General features: G+C 41.0%; 1 protein-coding gene across 3 annotated transcripts in view; it reads right to left on the bottom strand.

The window, feature by feature from the left end:
• Positions 1-19435, bottom strand: part of EVA1A (eva-1 homolog A, regulator of programmed cell death) — a 209050-nt gene that overhangs the window by 62135 nt on the left and 127480 nt on the right. Inside the window, exon 1 of one of the 3 annotated variants that reach the window (XM_061990000.1) lies at positions 2454-2557. The exons of the other annotated variants lie outside the window; for them this stretch is intronic. The gene's annotated coding sequence lies outside the window, so the exon portion shown is untranslated. Of the gene's footprint in view, positions 1-2453; positions 2558-19435 lie in introns of those variants that run through there. 3 annotated transcript variants of the gene reach the window in all.

Here is a 19435-nt window from a genome sequence, read left to right as displayed (position 1 = left end):
AGACACTTCAGTTCCCATCATGATCACATCCTGAGTGGGTTTCTCTTGTCTTGTTTTCTCCTTTGTAAGTCACAGAAAAAGAAAGAAAATATGAAGGGATTGATTCTTATCTACCCTCAACTGATGTAAATCAGGAATAACTTCACTTAAATTACCAGAGTTATGTCAACTTAAAATAGAGTGGGCTCACATTTAGATCCTAAATAATTAAGGATGAGATCATGTTCAGCTCCCACTATAGCATCTGTAGGTAAAGTTTTTGGATAGTCTAGAAATGGGCTCCAAATAAACTGCATTTGAGATAGAGGCTCATATCTCAGCACTCATATATAGATGGATTTCTAAAGGACTTTAGGTCCTATCCATCCTTCAGGCACCCACAAGCAGCATCTGAAGCACGGTTAGCTCCTCCAGTCACAGGCAATGGTTCTATTCACCTCTGAGCTGAGCTGCCCATTGGACCTCAACAAAAATGTCAGTCTGTCACTCCATTTACTTTTCTATCAAGGAATACAGAGCATAGTTCCAGGTAAATACTGCTTTTTCAGCTCTTCAGAGGTGCTGTGAGTGACTCCTGCTACAGCTTCTCTCCTCCCTGTTATATGAGCTCATTAGCCTCTTGGCTACATCTCTGCTAGTAAACTAAACTGTGCCAGAGCCCATTCTTCAGCCCTAAGGCCAACTGGCACGGTCTGACACCTACATGTTATTAAGCTCTTACTCTCTGAAACAAGGGGGCGCGCATCCAAATTGCCTTTCTGGAGCATCCTAGCCCATCTTAACTCCCCCCAGAACCCAAGAGTTGTCCCAGATCAACCCACGTGTATCACGACTGTGGTAGCACAGACCCTCAGGACCAGCTCACTAGAGGACATATACATAAGTCAGCTGTGGGAAATGCTGGAAGTGAAAAATCAGTGAGAAGTAGTACTGACAGAATCCAGGAAATTAGAAGACCCAAAACCACATTTCCCAGTCAACTCAATTTTGAAAAAAATCCACACTGTTCATATAGGAACTGTGAAACAAACTTTGAGCTTTTACCTTGAAACTGACTCCAAGCAAAGCTGTCAGTAATGTCTCCTGGGTCCCCCATTGCTAATGGGAGCAATACAAGGGATGCCAAGTCTAGGCAGGGAGCTCAAACTTTCCTCAGCCACAGGAGGTGATTCTGTGATTCTGTGACTGAGGTGCTCAGGGTGTGCTCAAAGCCCCTTCCCTGCGTTCTCTGTCTTATACTTCTTCCACTGCATTCTCATGGGGAATGGGGGACCAGGAAGGACTAACATGAAATGAGGGGAAACTGAGGGAAATACATGAATCAAGCAAAGACTTGGATGTAAACACACTGTACAGAATGCCTTCAGATCATTTTCCCAGGGCCAACTCCAAGGCTTTTTTCCCCCCTACTTCTAATTAGCTGGTAAATATTGTACCTTTCTAAATGCTGCTGAATAGCTGGAGGTGTCGGAAGTTAATGCTGCCTGTGAAGACCCTGGGGTTGTGCAGTGCTGGCTCTATCTGCTGGTGTATAATGCTCCACAAGTGATTTTTCCCCCTCACTCACTGACACATCAAAATTTACTGCCCTGTGTCAGTGAGTTCAAGAAAGCCTTTTAACTCTGAAAGCTCTGGGAACCGGCTCCAGCACATGCCTCGGGATTTCTCTGTCAGTTTGTTACGCCTTGCTTGTCCAAGAAACAGTCAAGACCAAACGAGTCAGGAATGACAGAAATAGTACATGAAGTCACAGTTGCTCCACTTTAAAGCACAAGCATTTGTGTCATTTTCCTACCAAACAAATAAATATATGTGTGTTTAGCGAGCAAATAAGGAAATGGTAGAGGAAAGGCATCACAGGAGAGTTTTTATAGATGCCAGCTGATTTGTGTCTGTTCTTCCAAGTGAGAGTAAAACAGATTCCCTCAAATATCAGTTCATTCTGGTCATAAAAGCAGTCGCCAGGACTGTACACACCCACAAACCCCTTGAATGCTACTGCAAACAAGCCCTAAGAAAAACATGTAAACACTAGAAAGACACACATGCAAGTGAAAATGCTGAGTACCCCCTGCTCTTTCCCTCACCTCCGTTCACTGCCTTCCTGGCTTCCGTGCAGCCCCCCAACACTGGTTTCTCCCTCCCTTAAATAGCTATTTTATTCAATCAATCACATCAAGCCACCAGCATCTGCAGAACAGCCTCAACACTGACCTCTCCTACGGAGCGAGACCCACTCTGAGCTCTGCACGCCTAGCACTGCCCGTCCCTCACCCAAACACACCACGCACCACTCCACAACCACCTCACTCCTCACCACCTGCGCGGACAGGACCACGGCTGTCGGCAAAGAAGTCTGCAAGGGAGAAGGTTGATTTTGCTCTCACCGCCTTAGGTTCGCCACAGCCTTAGAAGTAGAGCTGAGCCGCTCAGAGAAAAGTAAGTTATTTTACCGTCGGGTTCTTTGGCGTTGTCAGCAGCAGGCTGGGAGCTGAGCCCGTGGGGACGGGAGAGCAGGAATGCGAAGTGACAGGAGGGAGCGTGAGGTATGCCTCTGCCTTCTCACATCCTCCCTAAAAACCGCCAGTCAGGAGGGAGGACTCCCTGTGCGTCTGCGGGAGGAGAAGAGAGAAGAGCGGAGCGCGGGAGCGAGTGTCGAGGAGGGCAGCAACAGGAAATGACACAGAAACTTCACCAGGCTCCAATCCAAACTTGGCCCCCGACATGAAAGAAAGGGGAGGCAATCGGGTGGGGGGAGGTGGTGGGGGTAGAAGAGAAATTTTTCCCCCTCATTAACTAGCCTAAAAATCTGCTGACTGGAAAAAAGAAAAAAAAAAAGAAAGAAAAAAACACAGCACTGTGACAAGTTTTATTAAAGCAAGGAATGAAAGGGGGGGGCTGCAGGGGGGATTCCCATCAGAGTTTATTTATTTGAGCAGGAGTAGTGTGATGGTGTTAGGCACTGAGAGCAAAATGCCGTTTCCAGAAGCTTTCTGCCCTTTCTAAACTCCTTGAATGCTTCAGTTTTTGCCTGAGGGCAGCAGGCAGGAAGCAATGTCCCCCTTGCACCCCGCAGGTCAGCAGCTGCCTAGAAGAGCCTGGGTAATTCTGGCTGGGGTTGTAGGCAGTCACTCCAAAATGCAGCACTGCCTGCAGCTCCTGGTGCGTGAGAACAGTGGAAGAGATGAGCCAGGGCTGCTGGAGTCCTGTGCCCAGACTGGAGAGAGGCACACAACTCCACACACCTCAGGGACAAGGCAGGCAGCAGCCCAAGCACCAGCGAGGTACGAAAATGGCCCACAGAGGCAGAAAATCTCACTGGGCATGTGGTCAAACCTTTACCTTCCTTCTGTAGTGGCCAGTGAGAGGACCAGGGGTAATGGACATAAGTTAGAAGACAAAAAGTTCCAGTTAAACATGAGGAAGAACTTCTTTTCTGTTCAGGTGAGGGAGCCCTCGCACAGGCTGCCCAGGGAGGGTGTGGAGTCTCCTTCTTGAGAGGTTTCCAAAATGTGTTCTTGTGCCCCCTAATCGAGGGGAACCTGCTTTAGCACGGGGTTGGACTAGATGAGCGCTAGAAATCCCTTCCAATCCCTACCATTCTATTATTCCAAGATCCTATGATATATACCATCAAGACAAATCCTCTGCATATCTCTGCATGCTCAGTACAAGAGGAAAATGGCTATTGAACTAGGGAGCGTTTTTCAAAGCATCCTTTAGACTTAACACCTGATACGCATGTGTCCTTACAGGCAGCCCAGACCTAGCTCAACTTTAGGCAATGCTATAAACCCTTTGGAAGGAGCCCATGAGACTTTCTAAGTGGCCCTCTTATTTTCTCAACTTCCCAACTTGGGACCGACACCACCGCTGTAGGGTGGATGAGTTGTCCACACAACAGGTCACTACAGTCTGAGGGGCAAGTCAACTGGAAACTTTTCCCTATGTTTTTCTGGCTTCACTCTTCACTTTCAATCCTGGACATCACTCCAGGAAGCTGCAGATCAGGCATTGACAGAGAAGGGTTGAAATCTACTAAAGTATAGCCCAACCTGAGTTTACTCTCAGCACTCAGAAGATTTCAAGCCCAGGCATAGCTTGGATTCCTCTAGTATTTTGGTTGAAAATACCCAGGCCATGTAGCTCCAAGTGGAAACTGGAGCCTGCTGTTCCCTCATCATGTAGGCTTGACCTCTACAAAACCACAGACAAGCTATCTCATAACCTTGTCCTGAATAAATAAATAAAATTAGCTGAGCTTTTTTAGTCTTTTGTGGTAAGGTCAATTTTACGGACAGACCACAAATTGTGCCTGTCAGTCTTTCAAGATCCATTTCCATTGCATCAAAGTCCTTTTTGAAATGTGCCTACCAGAACTGGATCTGGTATTACAGTAATAGTCTCACCTATGCTGTAAATTTTTGACACATTTAGGCTGATTGCTCCACCAGAAACATCTCTCTCCCTCTCTTTGTAGTAGCACATTCACAAGCTGAATTAGAGATTTATTGTTATAGTATCATTTTACATCAAACTTTACCCTTAAATGCAAAACACTTTTTAAGATTTGACATTTATACAGTGTTCAACATACGCTTTGATCCAAACAAGGGCTCTGACCTGCTTAACCTTTGGTGTATTTTTTTCACTCTTGTGAATGACTTGAGCACAATTCTAAGGTATCGGTTGTCACTCCCTAACAAGAGGTTATTTTCAATTAATCAAAGAAATATAAACACAGCCTTGCATTGAGTGCAAATAAGCTCAGAGCAGTCATGCCCTTAAACCAGATGTCTAAGGCTGTGTCTCCGTTCAGATCAGAGATGGAGTACAGTCAAGAAGAAGTCTTGCAGATCTGTTTGCTCAACCAGCTCAGTAAACTACTATCAGCTCCAAACCCTGACGTACTCCAGCATGGCCCATTGAAGTCAGTAAATGGGGCAGCCCATGATGCAGATTAGGGTATCCAGGCCAAAATCAGATTTGCAAGGTCTTTATAGATTAGAGTGAACAGCAGGAGGGAATTAGATAGCACCATGCTATTTCAAAGGATAGCCCTGTATCAAGCCAGCATACTATATCAGTTTCCCCATGGCTCTGATCCTGACAAAGGAAAATAATAAAGACAGAAGATGAAGAGACTGTCAGAGACTGTTGGTGCAGCTTGCAGTGCACTAAACGGGGTCAGGGCTAGTCTTTGACCCTCGTGCCAGCAGACACAATCCAGCCACCCGTACATTGAAGGCTAAACATCCTTAATGTTCAAAAAAGGAATGGCTGTGGACAAACTGCTTGTTGGGAACGAGCTCTGGCCAATGCTAAAGTTCAAGCCATGCCAGAGAGCTGCCACTGGCCTGGGATAAACAGGAACCACAATAAAATTTGACACCATGGATAAAAGTTTTCCAGTGGCAGGGCCTTGGCATTATTTAATTAACTCAATCAATAAATGAAAACACAACTGGTCTCATAATGACAAGTTATCCAAAAGCCCCACAAGACTTTTTTTTCATTCTAAAGCCTCAGATAAATGCAAGCTTGACCTGTGAGTCTCAAACTTTTCTACACAGCTTTAACATCCTTATTTCTTGCACTTCAGACACTGATTTCTATTCATAAGCTGTCCAAGGCAAGGAGCATGTCTACTCCTACAGCTATACCCTGGCAGTTCAAAGCACAAGTGTGGCTCCTTAAATCCATGGACTGGGACATATTTTTACTCAGCTTTGCCATCTCAAAGGTAGATCTGAACTAAATACTCGGGTTGTCTCTCTGTAGTTAATAAAGAGAGACTGGCACTTGTGGTGGATAATTTGCCTTATCCAAACAGTTTACATCAGGTGAGATGAATCACCACCAGAACTGGCCCTCACACTCCAGGGATTATGGAGAGAGCCTAGCTGGTTCTGTCAATCACTACACCTAATTTTCAGTGTCTAACATGAGGGCCAAAAGCAAGATTTTGTGTTTGACTGGCATAACAGAGCACAGATTATTTAATATCTATAAAATTAATATGAAGATAGTATCAGCATACATTGTGATGCTAGAAACAAGTAATCTTGTGTAGCCTCTAAACAAGGTAGACTCTGACTAGGTCATCATGTTCCATGCAGTTCCTGTTGGAGCCTGACAAATTGTGTAGCACTAAAGTATACCTTCTCAGAGAGGGAAGAAATCATTCACTTGTTATCTTGAAAGTAATAAATGAGTTTTCAATGTAAATTAATCTGAGGTAGCTTCCTGGACTTGGTTTTGTTGTACATTTATGTATATAGTTAAATATATTTTCTCTAGGTGCCATTTTCTCTCTCTAAAAATATGTCCTCAGTACAATCAGTCAGCTTTTTTGAAAGTTTGCTCTGATAAACTAAGCTCATTCACAAATAGCACCTGCAGCAACACCTGGAAAAGCTATGGGCAAGACATTTCATAGCAGTGATTTTGCAATTGGCTTTGTTGACAATGAACATCATATTTCCATTTTTTCCCTAAAAATAAGATTAAGCAGCAGGGAGAAGGAGTGTCTTAAAAGGACAGGTTTTGCCTGTTTATTTGCAGGGATGTGCAATCCTGTTCTGACAATTGTTCACCTGTGAGGTGTTTAGTTCTACAAGGCTTAGCTGTCTTGTCCAGACAAGCAACTAATGAGATTCTAGAGAGGAATAACACACTTTTACATTCGGCTGCTATATAAAGGGAATGAATAAGGGCTTTGTTTTACTTGTTTATCTTTGTCCTGCTTTTTTTTTCCCTTTTTTTTTTTTGATGAGAATTGTCCAGAGCTCAGTTTGACATACAAAGGCATCATGATCCACAGTGGAAACAGTGAGACCTGAGGATGAATGACCCACACCACCCTGAACAGGGCTAGAAGATGGGAACCTATCTTTTTTATTCTATTGGTAAATCTGTCGTTAAAACCACAACATTAACCATGTGCCAAGACTTTTTTTTTTTTATTAGCCATACTAATGTTTTATCACTTGGGATAAACTACTTGTATTTGAAAGACTCTCTTAAATACTTAGAACAGTAGGATTAAAGTCTGACGAATTCAAACAGAAGGAACAGCCTTTCATTTTACACTAGAATGTCTAAATCCTACAAACAAAACTATAATATTGTGGAGATGAAGCCTTTTCTGGCTTTTGCAGTTTCATGGAGATCACTGCAGTTTTCATACATTTACATTACAGATTACCTGTTATTTTATAAAAAATATCTGTATGCCTTTCTTGCCATGCCTGCTCCTTCCCGTATTATTTTTGGTATTTATGAAGCCATTTATACAGACTTCCCAGGCAAATGACCTTCAAAAATGAATTAAGATCTGTAATATTTCTATCCTACATATTTTACAGCAGAAGAAAAGCTGGTTTCAGCTTCTCTCCCCCTGCTCCCCACTCCACCCCAAACAAATAAGAGTTGTTTCCCTCACTTCCATCCCTCTCCAGAAAAATCTGACCTACAAATGGCTTTCCCATAACTCAGCAGGCTAGTTTAGTTCTCAGATGGATTTATCATTAACCACATAAGCACACGTTGTCCATTCTGTCCAACCTAATGAATGTGCTTTAAACAAAATATCTTTAAAAGCAGGTTTCACCATACTTATCCAAGCTGTTGCTGCAAGTCCTTATAACTCCCAAACCCGCTTATGTTAGAAACATTAATCACTTGATTATAATTCAAAGCATCAGCTCTCTACAGCTGAAACTCCCTAGCACTTGACTTTGGCTAGACCTCTAACCTCAACTTATCACTTTCAAGCGTACTCCATATTTTCTTCTGCAATCTGTCACTAATGTAGAAAAGATGTGGAAAGTCACTTTTGAAAGGTATTTTTATCCTAGGAGTGTCTCATTGACAGGATAACCTAGTACGGAAACGCTAAAACAAAACCCTAAACCACTATACTTGGCCATGTGAAAATACCAGAGGTGCATTTCAATACCACTCATGTCATTTAAAACCAAAGCAACATAAAGAAAAAAGAAACTCTTTTAGAAAAAGACATCATGAGTGTAATTCCTATCTATCCCACAAACATTTTATATGATCATAGGATTATCTGTAGAGCTTTGTGTTGTCCATCTTGGTGAAGGAAGCTGAATCAAATGATCTATTATTTCCAATTTGCCTGCTTATTCATTAAGAGTGTATGTGGACAGTTTGGGTTGATTCCTATTTATTTCAGCTGACAATGCAGAGGTTGTATTCCATCTCGACCAAAGTTTTTAAAAGCCCAGAGGAATAAAAGATTAATGGTAGAAAATTGTTTCTAAACATCCTACAGAATCATAGAATACTTTGGGTTGGAAGGGATCATCTAGTTCCAATCCCCTTGTTGTGGGTAGGGACACCTTCACTAGAATACATTGCACAAAGCCCCATCCAGTCTGGCCTTTAACACTTCCAGGGATGTGGAAGCCACAGCCTCTCTGAGCAACCTGTTCCAGTGCCTCACCACCATCACAGTGGAGAATTTCTTCTTCATGTTTAATCCAAATCTACCTTTTTTTAGTCTGAAGATATTAGGTATCTTGTCCTATCACGACATGTCCTTGGATAAAGTCCCCATCCATCTTTCTTGTCGGCCCCTTTAGGTACTGGAAGGCTGCTGTAAGATCTCCCAGAAGCTTTTTCTTCTCCAGGCTGAACAACTGCAACCCTCTCAGCCCGTCTTCACAGGAAAGGTGCTCCAGCCCTCAGCATCTTTGTGGCCTCCTCTGGACACACTCCAACAGCTCCATGTTCTTCTTTCGGTGCCCTAGAGCTGGATGCAGCACTGCAAGTGTGGTCTCACAAGAGTGGAGTATAGAGAGAGAAGCTCCTCCCTCAACCTGCTGCCCACATTGCTTTTGATGCAGCCCAGGATATGGTTGGCTGTCTGGGTTGCAATTGGTTTAGTCTGAAAATAGAAAGATACAGATAAAACTCCCAGAAGGACAGGCACAGCTACTGAGTGCCTGAGAGGAAATGATTACACATTCTCAGTTCTTCTGATGGATGGTGTTCTATCCTTATTAATCAGAAGGTTGCAATGTCGATAAATTGCTGAAGTCTGATAAAAGATGAAGGTGAGTTTGGATGTAAAATGATCCCTGGTGAAGGATTACAAAAGGAGGAAAAGGAGGGGGAGCCAAATACTTTTTTATAAATTGTATCTTCAGCTTGTGAGGACTTGTAGATAGTAAATGTCATTCCTTTTCCACATTATCTGGCAGACTGTTTCTTAATGTATAACTGCTGGGCAGCCTCTGTAGCACCTTCTCCAGTTACTCCAGGAGGTTTACATTACATCAATTGCTTTATTTTTCCATCAATTATGATTACATTTTAAAAGAAGAAATTAAAAGTACCTTTCTTCTTTTAATCTCTTTTGAAGGAGGTAGGCTCCAGTGGCTGAAAAGGAGAATCCAGGCAAAACACCGATACTTTTGACCTTACAAGGTTTATCAGATTCTGCTTTGAAAAACTCCACCAAGTTTTCTAGCATGACTTTATCCTGACTGAATGATCCTATGTTACAGAGGTGTCAGCAAGGTCTCTATATCACCAATTAGTCTATATACAGAGCTGTTGGTTTCTATATTCATTAAAATAAGGAAAGCATTTTCCAGAGCACTTCAGAAGAAAATAAATGCATTTGAGGTGATATTAATGAGGAATGAAATCCACTCTCTGCCTTCTACTAGTGTTTTTTATGCTGCAGAATATAATCCTGGTCATTTGAAGCAAACCAAAGCCATGCTTATATGCTGCAAATTCAAAACAGAGGGTTATTAAAATGAGGCAGCTTGATAATAAGGCAAGATTTGCCTTGAGCAGTGAAAGCCAGAGGCATACCAGACACCTTGGAGAGGACGGACAGGAGTGCACTGGATGCCTTTGAGGTTGCTTTCAATCAAAATACAAATGTTGGTGCTTCCCATGTAGGTTTTAATTGATTTTCCCAGACACAGACAGATCTCCAAGCTGATGCCCTATCAAGTTGGCAATGCTACCAAGTGCTGCAGGACAGGACAATACAATATTGTCCTGTCCTACAGGACAATATTGCTTGTGGAACTGATAAGCCCTACTGACAGAGCACATTATCTTGAATCTAATGTGGATATTGCCTTACCCGGCATGGAGACAGCCCGTTCACCTCCATGCCACACTGTATTCTGCAGTAATATAAATTAGGGATCATAGTTGAGTTTCACTATAGTCCTCAGAGCTTCCCTTACTGGGGCTATAGCAGCTAACAAGGAGAGAGATCAGCCGGGCAGTCAAAGGGATAACTTTTGAAATGATGACATACTCCCATAGAAAATAAGGACAATTTGTTCTTGTAATGACTGCTTCGTATACCAGTGAATAGGGGGGCAGCATTTCTGTTATTTCTGCTCTTGCCAAGATTCCTATTTGTAGCTATGTTTAAAGAGAAGTCCTGAAAACACACATGAATGGACATTAAATTACAGAATTTTCCTCCAGGCTTTCTAAGCCATCATGAGAAAAAACAGGAGACAAGTATATGTTAACATAAATTCTAAACTGAGATGTCTAATTTTACCCATATAGAAACTGAAAGAGCAGAGAAGAGAGAAAATTAAGAACAGAAGACAAGGGAGGCAGGAAAGGACAGTGTGGGGGAGGGGAAGCCCTATATATAAGCTCTAGCATCTGAGAAAAAGAAAGCAGAATAGCTTTTTGTGATTCTGTGATACCTGGTGTTCAGTGTTGCAATCTCAGGCCTGCTGTGAATGGATGCACAAATCTGTGGCATGGAAATGACTCAGAATTACTGTCCTGGGGAACACACTCCACTGGATCAGTCTAACTCATCTCAGGGGAGTATGTAAGACTTACAGGTCTGATTCTTGCCATATGATTTTTGCCAGATGTCTGATTATAGAAAACTGATGGCTAGCAGGCTCTCTTAAGATAGTCCTCAGCTGAGAAATCCCAAAAGCACTTCTACCCCAAAAGCACTTAATTCTTAAAATGCAAAGAACTGAGCACTTGCAATCACTATAGAAATAACTTTAAATTACACCTTCATGCTATAAAGCCCCCGCTCTTGAAATATGGACACAACTCAAAGAAATAAAGGGGTATTCAGGCCCTTTTTCCATTGCTCTTGCATGGTATATATTTCTTTCTCTGGATTCAGGCCTGGAAGCACATCTGGAAGTGTCTGTCTTTGCATACATTAGATTTGAGCTACAGTCAAGAAATCACAACTTCCACAAGTATCATAGATGAAGAAGAAAATTCCTGGCCTGAAACTAAATATTATTGTTTATTACGTTACATTGAGACTGACTCCTTAAAAGCTGCTGATACCAAAGCCATGAAGTCTCAGCTGCAGAGTCTCTGACTGACATAGCAACGTTCCTGTGAAGTCAACTGTTTGAAAATCCACCCCTGAGCTAAGATATCAAAATCTTCCCAAACCATATGGTTGGTCTGCATTTGGCACAACAGCAAAAATATTACACATATCAACCAGGAGTCACCTCACTGCAATACTTAACCAGTATGCCTTACCTGAAGGAGGGAAAGAATTGCAACACAGAAAAGGAGTAGTCTTTGGCATCATAATAAAAGACAAAAGAACAGAGTCCTTCTCAGCAAGCTCACCTGCCACACTGCTGGCTTCCAGTGCTACTGTTGTGATGAACGTGAAGAAACCTCCTCCTTCCTGATATGGCATTTGTTGAATTGAATAGTTAGAAAGACCTTTAAAATTGGAGGTGAAGCTACCTTTGATCACAAGAGCAATCACATCTCTGGCAGCAGCACTGCTCTAGGAAGCATTACATAAATGAGTTCATGTCAGGTCGCAATCAGAAGATGGTCAGAGGCAGAAATGCTCCAGTAGGCATTCTTTTTCCATAGCAAAGACAAAAGCAGGTCATTTTTTCAAACAACAGTAAAACACCACTGTGGTTGAAGGCACCATTTATTAGCAGGATGGCTTTACAGTCAGTTTCTGCCACTGACATCAATACTACCTTTGCTGCACTACATTGGTGAAAGTGACATAAATTTTGAATTATTATTTAAATTAAGGCACACAATTCACAGGAAGACCTTCTCTGGAAACCTCCATGTTCTTGAAGCCAAAGATCTTGAGGCACAAATCCAAATCCATTCACTGGCTACTTATCCATGAGAAATCCCTTACGCTAGAGAAGAAAATACGAGATCAAAGATTCTATTCTTAAAAATTATAAAGGCAATAATACACAAAAGACCTTTAAGATCATCAAGTCCAACCACTAACCTCACACTAAACTAAACCATATCCCTCAGCACCTCATCTATGTATTTTTTAAATATCTCTATGGATGGTGGCTCCACCACCTCCCTGGGCTGATGAGAGCCTTCATCCCACTTGCATAGTACTGCTGATGCTTTCTAATAGAGATTACAGAGGAAAGAGATATAAATCATGCCATGAAAGTGCAGACTCCTTCACTTAAGGAAGTGAAGGAGAGTGTTTGCTCTGCAAGGAGAGTGTTTGCTCTGTTGGGAACCCACAGGGCAGTAACAGGGGTCCCCAGCCTGGGCTGCATACCAAGCCCAAAACTGGAAATAGTCCTGGAAGTGCATAGGAAAACTGTACCAAGGCACCAAAAATTACTTCACAAATAGGAAACTTTGGAAACTTCTGCTCTTAAGAGTTTTAATTAGATGCTTCTAGTCATATCTTATTAAGGGATAATTGTATTCAGGAGCTCAGTATTTCATTTCTACCCTTAGGAAGGTAATGAGCAAGAAGCTTACCATATAATCAAACTCTCAGCCAAAAACAAGACAGGCAACAAGTGATAAAACAAGAGGAAATGGACTCATGCCAAGGGACCAAGCATCAGAACAGACCTGGAGATGTGGCACTTAGGGACACAGTTAAGTGGTGGGCATAGCATTGCTAGGTGAACAGCTTCACTTGATCTTAAAGGTCTTTTCTAACCTAAATGATTCTATAATTCTAAAATATGTGAGGATACACATTTCACAAAAATCAAATTGCCTTAAAATCTTATTAAAATAGTATGCTGCATTTCAAACACCCCCATCCCCGAGAGAGGAGGTTGTGAAAACAACAGTTGAAAGATGTATAATCATTTTGCCTAATGCACTACTGGAAGATGTTCAAATGCTTGTCTGATGGCTGCAGAAATAGAACAGAAAAGAAAGCAGTTCAGTTCAGGCTAGGTCAGGTGATCTTCCCAAAGATTACTCCTGCCCATTTGCTGAGGAAGCACATGCCCAAGAGATTCTGTATGTAAGCTGTTACTCAGAAGGGAGTATGATACAATAATAAAAACCAACAGACACATTAAGAATAATATTAAAAATTGAAAGCTCTTAGTGAAATCCAGTAGTTGTTTGTATTTATGCCCCCAGCTCACTGTAACACAGCTCTTTTCTGTAACTTCTGGAAGAGTTTAGAAGGTGGTAAATAAGTTGATGCTCTCCATACACCTTATAGAGCAAAATGGGGTAAATAGGCCTATCATTCTAGACTTGTCTGCTGCACAACAATCCTAGGCAAAAAAAAAAAAAATGGAACAATTGTGACAGGATTCAACAAATAAATAATTAATGTCCATCAACAATGTGTAATGGAGAAGAAATCTTGTGAATTTAATCCAGTCTCACGTTTTGATGAGCCTAAAATGAGGCTGATAAAAGCAATAGCATTGATGTAATGGGCTTCTGAAACACACCAGGCTTGAATTATTGAGTAATGAACTTGACTGGTTTAAAATCGATAAAGTACAGTGTAGATGAATTGAATACCAGTTAAGTGATACCTTCCCAATTAAACAGTCAATGGCAAATGTTCACTCAGCAAGCGAACTTTTGGTCCCATGTGGATCTTGACTTAGCAGTTGTTATTTAGTATTTTTATTGCTGAAATGGAAGAAAAAGTTAAATTATTACTCGGTAAGTTTGTGAAATTTTGGGAAGTGTTATGGAATAAAGAGGATGATAAGGCAAAGCAATTCAGAGAACAATCCAGTAAACTGCACATGAGCCAACGGTATGACTTTCAGTATTGACATGCAAAGTCCCAAATGTGAGATTAAACAGTGGAGATCTTGCTTCTCAGACGTGAGAAAGGAGGCCAGAAGCAAACTGGAAAAAGTCTAGTCAGTTATAGAATCTAATTGTTTTCATATGGACTACCAATCAGACATCTTCAGTAGGGTAATGCATATGTACTAAAAATGTAATGTCAAGTAGGAGAAGCAAAGAAAGTATAAATCATCCCAATCTGGAAGTGGTGCAGCTGTTGCTGCTATTCAGAGCCTAATTCAGAGGCTACAGGTACCAATAAATGGCAAAGAACTCAGGGAAATCCACAAAACTGAATGAAGAATTGAGAAACCTCATTCTGGAGAAAAACATGAGAAGATTTACCTCTTCAATATTACAAAGAAAAGGATGAGAGGCTTCCTCAGCCTTAAGATCTAGCAACGCCTAATGTCTAGACATTCAAAACAGAAATAAATCCAGTTTCTTTGACAATTTTGCAAGGGCTGGAATACTTACAGTCACTGGGAGTCTTCAAACCAACTTTTTAAAGTTTCACTCCAGTTGAAACAGCAATTAATTGAGGGAAGTCTTATGACCTTTTGGTCTCGGTAACCTATCAATTAAGTGACAAGGCTTCAAATACTTCTGTGGGAGACTATTTTTCAACCTAATAAATGTCATCTTTGGAAAAAGCTTCATAGGATTCGGCTTTTTCTTCAGTACACTACTAATGGACCACAAGGAGTAACTGATTCCTTTGTTTTTGTGGTATCAAAGGACAGTTAAAATAATGAATTTTTTTAGTAGTAATAGATAATAACACATTTTCTAATATGTTTAAAAATTATCAAAGAATGATTCAAGCAATTAATTCTTAGTTCTTTGACATTCCTCCTACTCAAATCTCAATCCAATGTCCACTAAAGTACGGGAATACATTACGAATGTTTCTTTCAGCCAAGCATTGGAGAAGGAAATTTGGCATTTGTAACCCACAGACTGCCATATTTTATGGTATCTCTACTCAAACTAAGGTAGAGAAAACAAGATTCCACAGAGAAAACTAAGATTCTTGCAAGGGCTGAATAAATATGGTCCTGTGGTTAATGCTCTCTCTCTTTCTTCTTCACCTCCTTTTTGGCTGTGGTTCGTCCCTTTTGTCACTCATAATTTGTCTCCCAATCTCAGTCCTGCTATTCAGTGTGTAAACACTGAACATGTTTCCTTAAGACCACAAAGAAGCAACCCTATTGTATAAATAAAACTCATTAAGACATTCCCTGCCCCAGGGAGCTCACAACACAGAATATAAACCAGTCTTGTCAAATTGGTGGCCTGCAAACTGAATCTACCACAGACAATCCCATCATATTTCTTGAGTCTTGCAGGAAACGCTCACGGCGATGTAGGACTCCTGGGGCAGCACAGCCATGCTTAATGGATGAGTAACTTCTGGGCCTTAGTGATGGACAGTGCCATCAAAAGCACTGCGAAACAGCAACAAAATCACTCTGCATTTCCCGTAACTCTCACCCTGCCCCTGTTTCCAGGTATGGGATGAGGTTACCTGCCCAACTCCTTTCATCCAGATGTGTGCAGCAAAAAAGATGGGTTGTCCTGTCTCTTTTCCCAGACAGCACTCTTCCCTTCTCCCTTCAGCAGGACTGCTGAACACCCACGATCAAAGTCAAGAGGTGACAAATGGTGAATCTCCATTCTCAAAGCAATAAGGACAGTCCCCAAAGCAGTCTTGAATGGCAGCTTTCACTGAGTAAATCCTAGGTCTCTGGAAACAGGCTGGGAAACAGTAAATTTAGCAAGGAAACTGAGACCCTACAACTCCCTGTGGCTTCACCAGCCCTCTGTCTGAAACATTTAATACTATCAAGAAATTTGCTAGAAAATCACTATACATGTTCAAATATCAGTACAACGAAACAGCATGTTTATGAGGTCAGCCAGAAGGCTCTGGTATAGAGACTCCAGTGCGGACAAACATTTGATAAGTCATTTGGAGAGGCTGGATCGTAATGGCAACCAAAAGAACTTACATTTGCTCTTATAGTGGACCTGATGGACCTAGATTTCAAAATGAAGCATCTATGGACAGGTGTATTCAATAGGATTCTAGGTAGGGGCTTCCAGATTGAACTTTTTAACATAGTTTTCTGTGTTTCTGAAGTCTCCAAAAGTTGCCAGATCAAAAGTTGTTAGTATTAGTGCTCTGGACAGCATGATCTCTCCCAAGATGAACACCATCCCAGCACTGAGATTACATCATAGCAAATCCTCCTTCCAAATAATTAATAAGGATCTTAAGCAAAAACAGTTTAACATTGTTTCCTACTGTTCCCCTGAGGTATCTCCCACCAAGTGTTGGTATTTATTCATCACTATGTGTTTCTGGTCCCTCCAGCCTGTTTTCAGTCTGTTTTATAATCTTCAGTCAATCTAAATTAATTTTTCAGCTCAGTCTTTAGAAAACAATACATTAATTGCCTCAGTACATGAACAGACATCTTATTTACACAGATTAAATGACCAAGTTATTTTCATCTACTTAGTCTGCAGTTGGATCAGACTAAGTGATTAAGTTACACCTGGTTTTGCTTCTTAAAAATCTGTGTGTCATTCATATTCCTTTTCAATGCTAAAGTTAACTTATGTAGAGAGTCTGCACACTTCCTGAATGTCACTAAAGGAATTTAATTGCTAACTAAAGTGTGCTCTGCAACACTTAGAAAACTCAAAAAGCTCTCCTTTACCAGGGACAAGGTTTTCTTTCACTACTTACAGATTTACTTTATTTAGTATTTTCTCCATTATTCTGTTACAACAAAATTCACCCCATTCTTTTTTCATCATTCACATTCTTTTTGGCAACTCCCTTGAGGGTTAGCTAACGTACACATCTCCATGGGAATGCATGGCACAGCAATTTCTTCTTCTTTCCTTGTTTAGATTGTTTTACTGGAGTTATTGGATAATTACTAGCTCTTTTAATGACTGTTGTTTATTTGTAAAGATCAGTATGTCATATTTTGCTCTGTCCTCTGGTTCTTGCTTGTTTCTTCTGTTTTTGGGGATAACTGTGTGTGAGCCAGCTCCTCAAATAATTGCAATAAACACACGGCAGGCTGATCTGGTTTTCCAAGTTTGTAAGATTTTTCTGTTTCCTGATCCCTGAAACTTATCTCACAGTAATCGGATTCTGCCCCGTTCCCAAAGTACCGAGTTAATGTTAGTGTCAGGAGATAGCACAGATATTCAGTAAATTCAGCAGTCCTGACTTCAAGTTCTTGTTTTGTGGGCCTTCCTAATGCCGTTAGACAGTTTGAGGTCTCAAATGGGATGAAAGGAGACAGGGCGAGGTAAATATGTCACTTCCACTCACAGCTTTGCTTATGGATGTTTCCCAACTTTGTGAAAGTCATACAAACCACAGGAACAGTAGCAAGGTATATTGGCACATGAAAAAGTTAGTGCCTAGAGCCACTCTTTGCAGAGATAAGAACTTTTCTTTCCACCACATATAATAGGGATCACTCCAGTAATAAGAACCGTATTCTGGATCAATTTAAAGTCTGAATCATCAACTCTTTGTGAATAAAGGGAAAGATTGGGTTCATGAAGAAAGAGCTCTTCATTTCTCTGTGTCATTCCACTAAACATAAATGTGAATTTCCACCAGCAGAAACAAAATAGCTTTTTCAACAGAGTTCCTGAATTTTAGAGACAATGCATACCCAAAAAAAAGCTAAACATCTGAGTAGGAAAAGTCAATTGAAGGAAATTATGTGACCTCTAGAAGGGGTTCTACCTGTTTAACACAGACAATTTTCTCCAAATAGTGATGAAGACAACAACTTCTTTCAGCTTTCCTGTGACTCAGACTGGTAGAAATGTAGTAACTGGACAGGGCAGTTCTGGGACAGTAAAGTGGGGAGAAAATAAAAGTCAAATACTATCTTAATTAAGAAGATTTGAAACTTTCAAGTAACTCAACACTAAACTATTGAACATCTCTGTCTCTCTAATATGTCTCACCAGTCAACATATGTACTGTGTACTTAATCAAGTGAAGCACAGACACAGAGATGATGGTAGATAAGTAGCAGCCTAACAGCTACAGCTGTGTCTGAAATATACATATCTGAAAACCTCACTTAGTTGGGTTCTGAAATGATAACTGAACACATCTGAAGATATGGTGAAGGTTTCAAAATGACTAGTCCCTTAGGGAGCTCCAGGCTTGAACTGTAGATCCTAAGAGATTATCTCAGAAAGACTCAATTGTGTAGCCCAGCAGTGATTGTTTGGTGAGAAAAGCAAGAAAAAAAAGATGAAAATGGACTATATAAGTCTTTTAATATTGGCATCTGTGACTCTCTTGTTATCAGCATCGCAACACTGAATTACTTGCCTTTGTTGTCTTGACTAAGACCTATTGAAATGAGAAACTGCACATCTCAGGTGATTTGTCTCCAAGTCTGAGTGACATTAATGATCACCGACTGAGGGTGGAGTGCAGCAAGGTGAATCACGATAAACAGCAGATGACAAACATCCACCTTTCTGATGAACTTCTAATTGTGCACTTTCGTGGATTCTCAATGTACTTCATCATGTCTTGCTCTTTACCTTACTCAGCTTCATCGCTCTCCTGGGGAGTATCCTCATATCCGGTATTTGAAATATAGACAAAGAACAGAAAGGTAATGAATTATTCACCTAAGGTCATCCAGGTCTTCCCAGGTCTCCAGCACTGGAGCAGGCAGAGATCTCCATCACTTTCACTTTTGGAGCTGCAGAGAAATCTTACGGCTGGTTGGTCTTTGAGGACATCCTCTGCTGCTCCCACTCCTCATGACAGCCTTTACATCACCAGACATTGCAAAATCCATCACAAGGAAGCAGAACAGTTAAGGGCATAAGTAACAGTGTGAGACCTTGTGAAGGTGCTTCAGGTTTTGGGTATGTGCTCTAGGAGCTGCCAAATTTAAAGACACTCAAGAATATTTTCAGAGAAGTATTCACAGAGACAGCCTGTCTCCACATGTCTATCAGTAACACTCGAGTGTCAACACTTGCATGCTAGGACCTTGAGATGCCTTCACCTGCTATAGGGTTACTAATGGCCATTATTTCTGTTTCATAAATGGATAAAGTCAAGCATACAATGATAAAACAATTATTCTTCTGTAATTCACAGATCAGAGCTGGAATATTTTTTTTTTAAAAAAAAGGAAAAAGAAGAAACTCTCTCTGAAGTATCCTCTATTATCTACAAAGTGATCAAACCACTCCTCTCAGAGTATTCTCTTCTGTTCTCTTTCCATCAGTACCACCTTCCTCCAATTGCCAATCATTTATCTCTGCTATTGCC

The sequence above is a fragment of the Colius striatus genome, chromosome 2 (genome assembly GCF_028858725.1).
Source record: "Colius striatus isolate bColStr4 chromosome 2, bColStr4.1.hap1, whole genome shotgun sequence".
In the NCBI taxonomy this organism is placed as follows: domain Eukaryota; kingdom Metazoa; phylum Chordata; class Aves; order Coliiformes; family Coliidae; genus Colius; species Colius striatus.
This window is presented reverse-complemented; position numbering and strand designations above follow the sequence as displayed.